A 12,822-nucleotide genomic window follows, 5' to 3' on the forward strand; every position below is an offset into this window, starting at 1 on the left:
TGCACCTAAAGATGCTTTCATGTCTCATCCTGGGATGTATGGATCGCTTGTGTGTGATTGCTCTCCTAGCCTTTGCTGGATTTGTTTTAAGACATAGGAAGTTTAAAAATTAAAGCAGGGAGTTCCCGTCGTGGCGCAGTGGTTAACGAATCCGACTAGGAACCATGAGGTTGCGGGTTCGGTCCCTGGCCTCGCTCAGTGGGTTAAGGATCTGGCGTTGCCGTGAGCTGTGATGTAGGTTGCACACGCGGCTCGGATCCCGCGTTGCTGTGGCTCTGGCATAGGCCGGTGGCTACAGCTCTGATTCAACCCCTAGCCTGGGAACCTCCATATGCCGCGGGAGTGGCCCAAGAAATAGCAACAACAACAACAACAACAAAAAGACAAAAGACAAAAAAAAAAAAAAATTAAAGCAGGATTTTGGTGGGAAGACACAGGACACTTGGGTTCCACCGAAGTTTGGCTATTCGTGTGTTCAGTGGCCATATGCCTGGCTTACCTGGAACACTTCTGATTTAAGCCTCCCATCACAGTATAATTAGCAAGTAGAATCATCTTTCTCTCTCAGGTGTCCCAGTTTGGTGATAATGAGGTCACCCAGTGTATAGGCCTTGTGACTTCAAAGCAAATCTCTGCCTGTCTATCCCCCCACCTCCATTCTTGGCTATGTGGGGAGATGGTGGTGCCCTGGGTGGCGAGTGAAAAGCACATGGTCCTAGGATAGACTTGGGAATGAATGACCTTGGGACCAGGTGTCAATTCAGAGACTTGGAGGAATTCCTTAGTCTCTTCCTGCTTTACCTGAAAAAAATGGAAGTAATAAACATGGTTGTTGAGAGTATCCATAGAATAAAGTATATAAAGTTGCTTTGAAATTGTAAAGCCAGAGTTTCCATCGTGGCACAGCAGAAACAAATCCAACTAGGAACATGAAGTTGCCGGTTCGATCCCTGGCCTCGCTCAGTCGGTTAAAGATCCAGTTGTTGTCATGAGCTGTGGTGTAGGTCACAGACTCAGCTCAGATCTGGTGTTGCTGTGGCTGTGGCGTAGACCAGCAGCTGTAGCTCTGATTGGACCCTTACCGTGGGAACTTCCTTATGCCACAGTTGTGGCCCTAAAAAGCAAAAAAGAAGGAAGGAAGAAAGGAAGGAAGGAAAGAAAGAAGGAAGGAAGGAAGGAAGGAAGGAAGGGAAGGAAGGAAGGAAGGAAGGAAAGAAAGAAAGTTTAAAAAAAATAAAAATAATAAATAAATAAATAAAAGAAAGAAAGAAAAAAGAAAGAATGAGCAAAAGAAAGAAATTATAAGCCCTATTCAGATGTCAAGTATGGGCAAAATGCCCATCATAATAAATATTTGCTAAATGAATGATTGATGGATTGAATGGCAAGGGAGGATAATAGGTATAATTATTATCAATATGTGGTAATTAAAACCAGCATTTTTTCTTAAAAATCAAAGGGCCGCCCATCAAGAGGTAGAGTCTAATTCCTGTAGCCTTGAACTTGGCTGGACTTAGGGACCCACTTCTAAGGAAGAGAATGAAGCAGAAGTGACACCCAAGGCTAGGTTATAAAAGGTGCTTTAGGCTGGTTCTTCCTCTCTTGGATGCTGGCTCATCAGTCTCAGCTGCCATGATGGGAGGAAGCCCAAGAGACAACAGAGGGGCCAAGTGTATGATTTCTAGTCCTCAGCCCCAGTCGAGGTCCTAACAGCCAGCTTTTGAGATGCCTCCAGCACCAGACACTATCTGATGGCAACCTCAGGAGGGACCCAAGAGAAAAGTGCAGCCTAAGCCCCATCCGCAATAAATGCTGTTTTGTTTAAAGAAGAAGAATGGGGATGGAGGAAAGGAGGAGAAGAGGAGGAAGGGGGAAGGGAAGGGAAGGGAGAAGAAAAAGGAGAGGAAGTGGAAGAGGAAGAAGAAGGAGGAGGAAGGAGGAAGAAGAGGAAGGTGGAGAAGTCATCAATGGGCACATTTTCTGAAAACAAGATGCTCATCTTGGTGCAGAGCACCTCCCAAGGATGTAAGAAGTGGCACACTTAATGTGACCCTGCCTACACAGCTAGAAATGTATGACCCTGACATTAGCCTTAGGGGAAGGCCACTCAAAACATGCAGTTGTCTTTAATAGCCAATTATGACTGTCATCTCCACATTTATCTTAATCTTTGAAATTACTTTTTCGGACACTACTGCCTCTGGGGATAATGGTTTCATAAGCTTCTTCTCCATGAAACACTTCCAGAATTTGAAAGACAAATGTGTGCTCCATTTCTCTACCGTATTTAACTATTTCAGAACTTATAATCACATTCACTCTTAAACGTAACCTTTCCAGACTGAGAAGTCTGTACTGGCAAACAAGCATGGCACCTAAAACATTCCAGGCCTGTGAAGTCAGTGCAAACTTCCACTGAAATGGAGTTTAACTAAGCAGTTTATTTGTTAATACATGCTATCATTTTAATTGACTTTGAAGACAGCATGTGGGTTTTTAATTTGTGTAGAAGAATGTAATGCATATTGAAGCACTTGAAAATCAATGCATAATGCTCTGAGGTGAGTGTTAAGATTCTTGTGTACAATCTTTATTACACATTAAAAACTAAATTTTTTCCTTGGGAATAAAGCATCGCCATCATATTACATACGCCCCACACACCTGGAGTTCCTATCTGTCTTCATCTAATTTTCCAAATCTCTTTTTGCGTTTCTTTTTCTTTCCTTTTTTTTTTTTTTTCCTTCCCGCCCCCTCCTCCCCACATCTACAGCAAGTGGAAGTTCCCAGGCCAGGGATCAAATGTGTGCCACAGTTGTAACCAGACCCAAAGCAGTAATAATACCAGATCCTTAACCTGCTGAGACACCAGGAAACTCCTTGCATTTCTTTTTTTATTTCCAACCATAACGATCGCTATTTTGTGACTTTCTTCTTTCTTAGAGGTCTTCCAAAGAACAAAAACAGCATTTGCATGTTTTTTAATTACATAAAAACTTCTATCTTGCAATCACCATATGGACACTTTTTACCCAACGTGAGATCTTAATAATCCTTTTTTTTTTTTTTTTTGTCTTTTTGCCATTTCTAGGGCCGCTCCCCTGAGGCATATGGAGGTTCCCAGGCAAGGGGGTCTAATTGGAGCTGTAACTGTCGGCCTATGCCAGAGCCAGAGCAACTGGGGATCCGAGCCTCGTCTGCAACTTACACCACAGCTCATGGCAACACCGGATCCCCAACCCACTGAACAAGGCCAGGGATCGAACCCACAACCTCGTGGTTCCTAGTCAGATTCGTTAACCATTGTGCCACGACAGGAACTCCGAGATCTTAATAATCTCATTTTCCCTACATCTGAAAACATGTCGTCCATTACCTGGGAATTATTGTTGCTCATCTTTCCTCACCATTACTCATCAACGGTTCCCAACTATGCTAAAAAAAAAAAAAAAAAAAAAAAAGGGCAATATTTTTTAAATAGAAAGATGATGGCATTGCCTGGAAAGATGACCCAACAGTGAAGAAATCATCCTTCTTTAGCTTTCTTGTTGCCAAAAGGAATACGTCATCTTTCAAGAAGAAACAGAATGAGGCAGGAGACACCATCTTTGTAGTCTGCTTTCAGCCTTCATTTAACAAATGACAATTCGGAATTTTTTCTTTTCTACCTTCAAAAGCAAAGAAAACGAACAGAGAAAGACATTTCAAATTATTAGACAAATCAGAAAATGAAACGAAGAGGCAGGCAGCAGCCCTCTACACTCGAATCATGATGAGAAAATGTAACCTGTGAGAGAAATCTCAGACTGCGAGTCCTCATGATTCTTCTTCAATATAAGAATCATTATGCGAAAGATGTATTTTTAAAGACAAAAAGGGAATACGGTATTTTCATCCAGTGTGCCAGTCAAAGGACGGATAATTGTTACACGCACCCAGCCTATCCCACTTTGCTAGAAGGACACTTGATGTCATTTTTCATTTTTTATGATGTGTATGCCTCAAATTTTATTTGATACAAAGAGGTTTGCTCTGTTTGAATTCTCTTTAAAATTTCCAATGAAGTTGTTTTTCACTATTCCTTTATTTTTACTTCTATAAACTATTCACAGAATGACTTCACATATAAAAGAAAAATAAATAACCCACTGAACACTAATGGTGACTACTTTTCCATCTATCTCCTGGAAACTTTCCTTCTGTTCCAGCCCACCCTGACATTCCCTCCCCAGAACAACTGTCCTCAAAACCTCCACAATAACAATGGCTCCATGTCGTTATACATTTGCTTGGTTTCTTGCCTAAACCAAATCAGAATGCTCTTCAGGGAAGATGTTCCACCAACAAACAATTGAGCACTGTGACTGGTACTGTAGTGGGCCATAGGGACACAACAGTAAGCATGTTAGACCTCATCCTTGCCTTCACAGCACTTACTTCCCCTGTGGCAGGGCCAGAACTTGGGGGAGTGCAGTGAAAAATGTTATAGCTTCAGTGGGAGACAGACCTGGATTTGAATTCTGGTATCAGCACTTCCTAACTGCAGGTTGGAAGAACTTTGGAATAGTTCTTTGCCTCTCTGAACTTTGTTCTCTTTATCTGCGATGTGGAGGTCCTATTTCCTTCCTTGAATAAGTGTGTATTAGTTTTCTAGAGCTTCCATAAGAAAATACCACAGACTAGGGGGCTTAAAAAACAGAAAGAGGCTGGAAGTCCAAGATCAAGGCGACGGCAGGGTTGGTTTCTCCTTCAGCCTCTCTCTTTGCCTTGAAGATGGCCACCTTCTCACTGTCTCCTCACATGGCCTTTCCTCTGTAAGCACTCATCCCTGGGGTCTCCTCTTCTTCCTCTTATAGGGACACCAGTCATACTGAATTAGGTCCCCCCCCTTATGGCTTCATTTAACCTTAATTACCTCTTTAAAGGTCTTATCTCCAAATACAATCATACTGATAGTTAGAACTTCAATATATTCACTTTGAGAAGACACAACTCAGTCTGGAACAGGGCGTTATGTAGATTAGAGCATATACAATATTTAAATACCTGGCACAGGAGATGCTCGATTTAAAAGCATAAATTATCATTAACACCTTTTGGCTCCTGGGTCAATACTTTTTTTACAAAGTCCTTCAAACAAATTGAAATGATGTCTCACAGTTGTTACAGAATCTATAAGGTGGGATAAGGTGTAACAGATTTGTGCGAAGCCATTTGTGTGACTCTCTCTTTTGGTTGATTCCAGATCTGGGATGAGGAAGTACAAGAAAATTCTGGAACATATTGTGCCAGAAACCACTAAGAACTCATGGAGGCCAGCTCGGGAAGCAGGAGCCAACTTGAAGGACTCCTACCGGCCAAATGTGGAACAACATGAGTATTAAAATAAGAATAATTATAGCAAGTATTTACAATACAATGAGGGTTTGGTTTGCTTGTTAAGATACACATGCTATAGTACTCCTAAAGAGAGAATGGAAAAGAGAAGGGAAATGCAGAAAACCCTTCTTTACAAGAATGCCATTTAAAAAATAAGGAAGGCGGAGTTCCCGTCATGGCGCAGGGGTTAACGAATCCGACTGGGAACCATGAGGTTGCGGGTTCGATCCCTGGCCTTTCTCAGTGGGTTAAGGATCTGGAGTTGCCGTGAGCTGTGGTGTAGGTTGCAGACGCGGCTCGGATCCCGAGTTGCTGTGGCTCTGGCGTAGGCCGGCGGCTACAGCTCTGATTAGACCCCTAGCCTGGGAACCTCCATATGCCGTGAGTGCTGCACTAGAAAAGACAAAAATAAATAAATGAATAAATAAAATAAGGAAGGATTTGCAGCAAGTTAAGGATCTGCATTTTCCCTGCAGCAGCTCCGGTTGCTGCCATGGTGCAGGTTTCATCCCTGGCCCAGGAACTTCCACATGCCACAGATATGGCCAAAAAAAATATTAATAATAATAAAAACAAAAATAAAGATTGATAGAAAATCATCACTTTGCAATCTCCAACATAATAATTGATTTAGGTAAAAAATCAAAAATCATCAAAGAATGTTGGGTAGAAGTTGTAGGAAAACAGAATAGTCACAGCACCTCAAAGTTTTCAACCCACAGGTTTCCTTCTTTCTTTCTTTCTTTTTTTTTTTTTTTAATGGCTGCACCTGCATAGGGAAGTTCTAGGGCCAGGGATTGAATCCAAGCCGCAGCTGTGGCAACGCCAGATACTTTAACCCAATGCCAGGGATCAAACCCATGCCTCTGCAGTGACAGGAGCTGCTGCAGTTGGAGTCTTAGCCCACTGCACACAGCAGGAACTCCAACCCACAGATTTCTTACAGATTAGAAAAGCCAAATGTATCATTACAACAGAAACATTTGGTGATTACTATGTTAACTAAGTAATCAAATTTAGTCTCACAGAAATTACCTCCTGATGTGATGAAACAAGAAGTGCACACCAAAAGGCACATGAAAAGATGCTCAGCATCACTACTTATTAAAGAAATGCAAATCAAAACTACAATGAGGTACCACCTCACATCTGTCAGAATGGCCATCACCATAAAGTCTACAAATAACAAATGCAGAGAGCTTGTGGAGAAAAAGAAAACTCCCTACACTGTTAGGAATGTAAATTGGTGCAGCCACCGTGGAAAACAGTATGGAGATTCTTCAAAAAATGAAAAATAGAACTACCATATGATATAGCAGTCCTACTCTGGCAGGTATATCCAGAGAAAACCATAATTTGAAAATATACATGCACCCCAGTGTTCATAGCAGCACTATTTACAATAGCCAGGATATGTAAACAAACTGAATGTCCATTGCCAGATGAATGAATAAAGAGGATGTGGTATGTACACAGTACATATATTTCTCATACAATATTTCTCAGCCACCAAAAAGAATGAAATGTTATTTGCAACAAGAAGGATGGACCTAGAGATTATGGTGCTAAGTGAAGTCAGGCAGAGAAAGTCAAATATCATATGATATTGCTTACATGTGGAATCTTAAAAAATGATACAAATGAACTTATTTACAAAACAGAAATAGATTTATAGACATAGAAAACAAAAGTTGGTTGCTAAAGGGGAAAGGTGGGGAGGATAAATTAGGAGTTTGGGATTAAAATATATACATATATCTATTTCATACATATGCTACTATGTATGAAATAGATAACAAACAAGATCCTACCATATAGTACAGGGAACTATGCTCAATATCCTGTTATAACCTATAGGAGAAAATAATCCAAAAAATGTGTATGTATAATTTAACCGCTTTGCTGTTCACCTGAAACCTATGCAACATTGCAAATCAACTGTATTTCAATAAAAAATTTTTTTCTTGGAGTTCCTGTCGCGGCGCAGCAGAAACAAATCCGACTAGGAACCATGAGATTGCGGATTTGAACCCTGGCCTCACTCAGTGGATTAAGAATCTGGCATTGTTGTGAGCTGTGGTATAGGTTGCAGACTCAGCTCAGACCCTTGTTGCTGTGGCTGTGGTGCAGGCCAACAGCTGTAGCTCTAATTCAATCCCTAGCCTGGGAACTTCCTTATGCCATTGGTGTGGCCCTAAAAAGCAAAAAAAAAAAAAAAAATTTCTTAAAGAATGAAACTATAAAGGAGTTCCTGCTGCAGCGCAACAGGACTGGTGGTATGTCTGGAGTTCTGGGATGCACGTTCCATCCTTGGCCCAGCCTGGTTAGGGATCCAGCACTGCCACAGCTGTGGCTTGAATCTGATCCCTGGCCTGGGAAGTCCATAAGCGCAGGGCAGCCAAAAAAGAAAAAAAAAAAAAAAAGAATTAAACCATAGAAAAGGAAGTATATAATATTACGAAGCTCATTGTTTTACCAAAAAAAATAATAATAATAATAATGTTTAATCTGAATCCAGTCATGAAGAAACACCGGACAAATCCAGAATGAAGACAACTGGCCAGAATGCTTCAAAACAGTTAATATCAAGAAACGCAAAAGAGAGCAGAGTGACTGTTGTAGATTTTTAAATGACCAAAAATATGCAGCATAAAACCTTGATTAGAACCTCAATTTTATTTATTTTTTTTCTTTTCTTTTCTTTTTTTTTTTTTTTTTTTTTTTGTCTTTTGTCTTTTGTTGTTGTTGCTATTTCTTGGGCCGCTCCCGCGGCATATGGAGGTTCCCAGGCTAGGGGTCGAATCGGAGCTGTAGCCACCGGCCTACGCCAGAGCCACAGCAACGCGGGATCCGAGCCACGTCTGCAACCTACACCACAGCTCACGGCAACGCCGGATCGTTAACCCACTGAGCAAGGGCAGGGACCGAACCCGCAACCTCATAGTTCCTAGTCGGATTCGTTAACCACTGAGCCACGACAGGAACTCCAGAACCTCAATTTTAAAAATTATAAAGGAAAATTTGGGACACTTGAAAAATTTTAAGTATATGCCGGCTATTAAGTGATATTGTTGAACTATAGTTACCTTTCTTTGGCGTGATAAGGGTATGATGCTTCAGAAGGTCTTTACCTTCGGAGACCATGCTGAAGAATTCAGGGGAGGGAGTTCCCGTTGTGGCGGTGACGAACCTGACTAGGAACTATGAGGATGCAGATTCCATCCCTGGACTCCCTCAGTGAGTTAAGGATCCGGCGTTGCTGTGAGCTGTGGTGTAGGCCAGCAGCTGCAGCTCCCATTTGAGCCCTAGCCTGGGAGCTTCCATATGCCCCACAGCCCTAAAAAGCAAACAAAAAAGAATTCAGGGAAGACATCACGATATCTACATCTACAACTTTCAAATGGTTCAGTCAAAAAATTGTGTGGGAGTGTGTGGGTGTGGGGGTGTGGGTGAGTAGGGAGAGAAAGAGAAAACCCATGAACGTGCCAAAATGTTAACTGATGACTCTGATGGAAGCTTTATTGTTCTTATTCTTTCAACTTTTCTGTGGGCTTGAAATCTTTCAAGATACACTTGGCAGCGAATAATCTCTGTCCTGGGAATTTGCTGTTGGGATTTAGAAATATGAAGCCATTCTAGGTTGATCACCCAAACCAAAAAAATTGTTGTTTTGTTTGTTTGTTTTAAAGAAGACAAGTAAATCCAGAAGCTAAGAATGGCCTTGTTCTACCACAGGCTCGGAAAAACAGAGGAAAACAGCCCAGGTGAAGAGATGGAAGAAACCGTATACCCAGAATGATACAGAGAGCCTGCTAAGGACGGCTCCTTGTTTCCCAAGCTTTTTGTTCTTGGTCCCCATCCCCTTGGAAGCTAGAAAGTCACCCACATACCTACCATTGGGCTCTAGGAGACATTCCTATATCTAACGTCCTCCTTTTGCTGAAACGAATTTGAGTGAGCTTTTCCGTTACCTGCAATCAAGGTGTGTGTGTGGCGGCAGGGGGGTGGGTAATCGAGGAGAAAGTGGTAGAGTTTTACTTATTTTATTTTATTTTATTATTTTATTTTATTTGCCATTTCTAGGGCCACACCCGAGGCATATGGAGGTTCCCAGGCTAGGGGGCGCATCGGAGCTGTAGCCGCCAGCCTGCGCCAGAGCCACAGCAACGCGGGATCCAAGCTGTGTCTGCGACCTACACCACAGCTCACAGCAACGCCGGCTCCTCAACCCACTGAGCAAGGCCAGGGATCGAACCCGCAACCTCATGGTTCCTAGTCAGATTCGTTAACCGCTGCGCCATGACGGGAACTCCTAGAGTTTTATTTTAATTGAACATTTTTTATTGTGGTAAAATACACAAGCATATGGGATTAACAGGTACAAAGTACTAGATAAGCAATGAGGATCTACTGCGCAACACAAGGAACTCTATTCAATATCCTGTAATAAACTATAATGGAAAATAATCTGGACTATATTATATAACTGAATCACTTTGCTGCAAATCTAAAACTAACACAATATTGTAAACCAACTCTACCTCAATTTTTAATAATATATATGTGTGTGTGTGTATGTGTATATAAATGTATATATAACATAAATGTGGCCATTTTAACCATTTTAGGGGTACAGCTCAGTGGCATTACCTACATTCACCTGGTGCAACCTCCACCACTATCCATCTCCAGAACATTTCCATCTTCCTCAGCTGAAACTTTGTACCCAAAACAACTCCCTGTTCTCCCCTCCCCCCAGGCCCTAAGCAACCGCTTTAGTTGCTATGACCTTGAATCCTCTAGTAACCTTGCATAAGTGGAATCCTACCATATTTGTCCTTTTGTGATTGACTTATTTCACTTAGTATCCTATCTTCAAGATTCACCCACGTTTTCGCATGTGCCAGAACTTCCTTCCTTTCTAAGGCTGAAGAATATTGTACAAACAGACACGTTTTGTTTGTCCATTCATTGTTGATAGACAACACTTGGGCTGTTTCTACATTTTCGCTGTTATGAAAAATGCTGTGAACCTGGGGGTAGAGTTTTAAAGATATGTGCAGAAAGAAAAGTGTTATATTGGAGTTCCCATTGTGACGCAGAGGAAACGAATCCAACTAGGAACCATGAGGTTGTGGGTTCGATCCCTGGCCTTTCTCAGTGGGTTAATGATCTGGCATTGCTGTGAGCTGTGGTGTAGGCTGGCAGCTGTAGCTCTGATTGAACCCCTAGCCTGGGAACCTCCATATGCCTTGGGTGTGGCCCAAAAAACAAAAAAAAAAAAGAAAGAAAAAGAAAAGTGTTAGAGTCTATACACTGAAATATCAATAGAAGTTAACGCTGAGAGAATCAGAGATAGCTTTTTAGAATGACTTTTTGTGTTTTTTTGTCTCTTTGTCCAATCAAGCCATGTCTGCGATCTACACCACAGCTCATAGCAACGCCGGATCCCTAACCCACTGAGCAAGGCCAGGGATCGAACCTGAAACCTCATGGTTTCTAGACGGATTTGTTTCTGCTGCGCCACGATGGGAACTCCCTAGGATGAGTTTATTTTTTAAAGCCTTTCTGGATTCACAGCAGATTAGAGAAGAAGGCAGGGAGAATTCCCACATACACCCTGGCCCCACACATGCATAGCCTCACCGGCTATCGACACCCCCCACCAAAGTGGGACATTTGTTACAATTGATGAACCTGCCCTGACACGTCGTAATCACTCAAGTCCATAGCTTCCTTAGGGTTCACGCTTGGTGTTGTCCAGTCTGAGTTTGGACAAATGCATAATGACATGTATCCACCATTATACTATCACATAGGGTACTTCACTGCCCTAAAATCATCTGTGCTCCTTTTCATCCCGACCTCCCACATCTCTTGGCAATCACTAATCTTACTATCTCCACAGTTTTGCTTTTTCTGGAATGGTATATGGTTGGAATCATACATTATAGCCTTTCAGATTGGCTTCTATCACTCAGTAATATGTATCTAATCTTCCTCCAGGTCTTTTTGTGGCTTGATATAGCTCATTTCTTTTTAACACTGAATAATATTCCATTGTCCGGATGTACCACAGTGTATTTATCCATTCCCCTACTGAAGGACATCTTTTTTTTTTTTTTTTTTTTTTTTTTGGCTTTTTAGGACCACACTCATGGCATGTGGAGGTTCCCAGGCTAGGGGTTGAACCAGGGCTGTGGCCACCAGCCTACACCACAGCCACAACAACGCCAGGTCTGAGCCACACAGCTCACAGCAACGCCAGATCCTTAACCCACTAAGCAAGTCCAGGAATCAAACATGCATCCTCATGGGTACTAGTCAGATTTGTTTCCACTGAGCCACAACAGGGACTCCACACTGGTTGCTTCCAAGTTTTTTTTGGTTTTTGCTTTATTCACCTCTATATTTATTATTTACTCTGCATGACCTGTGCAAGAATTGGTCCAAGGAAAGGCACACTAGGTAAAATTGTTTGGAAGCAAAGAGAAACATCCCCACCACCACCAGTCCCTTTGAACTGTCAGTTACCTACAAATCTCTGAAGAATGTGTTGCTACTGGCAGGAAATCAAAACATGAGAAAACTGTGACAGGAGTTCCCGTCATGGCTCAGGGGTTAAAGAATCCGACTAGGAACCATGAGGTTTCTGGTTCGATCCCTGGCCTCGCTCAGTGGGTTAAGGATCCGGTGTTGCCGTGAGCTGTGGTGTAGGTCACAGATGTGGCTCAGATCCCGAGTTGCTGTGGCTGTGGCGTAGGCCGGCGGCTACAGCTCTGATTAGCCTGGGAACCTCCATGTGCCACAGGAGCAGCCCTAGAAAAGGCAAAAAGACAAAAAAAAAAAAAAAGAAAAGAAAAGAAAACTGTGACAAAGCAGCCTGAGCAATGTTGTTTGTGTTGCTGAAACCTGGCCTCTGTGCACCTATGCTGAACTGAATCTTGGAGACAGAGTTTTGGGTGAAGGAGAAAAGAACAGCTTTATTGCTTTGCCAGGCCAAGGAAGACACAAAGGGAGCATGCCTTCAAAAATGGTGTGTCCCTGCTTCCAAGCTTTGGCAATTATTATGAATGAAGCTGCTATAAACATCTGTGTGCAGGGTTTTGTGTGGACATTAAGTTTTCAGCTCCTCGGGATAATTACCAAGGAGCACATTGCTGGATCATACGGGTCAAGTATGTTTCACTTTGTAAGAAATCACCAAAGTGGCTGCACCATTTTGCATTCCCACCAGCAATGAACAAGGGTTCCTGCTGCTCGTCAGCATTTGGTATTGTCAGTGTTCCAGATTTTGGCCATTCTCACAGGTGTGTAGTTTTAGCTCATCGTTGTTTTTCTTTGCATTTCTTGATGACATATATGGAGCATCTTTTCATATGATGCGCTCTTTTGCCATCTGTGTATCTTCTTAGGTAAGGTGTCTGTTAAAGACCTTGGCCC

This window comes from Sus scrofa, chromosome 14, assembly GCF_000003025.6.
Source record: "Sus scrofa isolate TJ Tabasco breed Duroc chromosome 14, Sscrofa11.1, whole genome shotgun sequence".
NCBI classification, from domain to species: Eukaryota; Metazoa; Chordata; class Mammalia; order Artiodactyla; family Suidae; genus Sus; species Sus scrofa.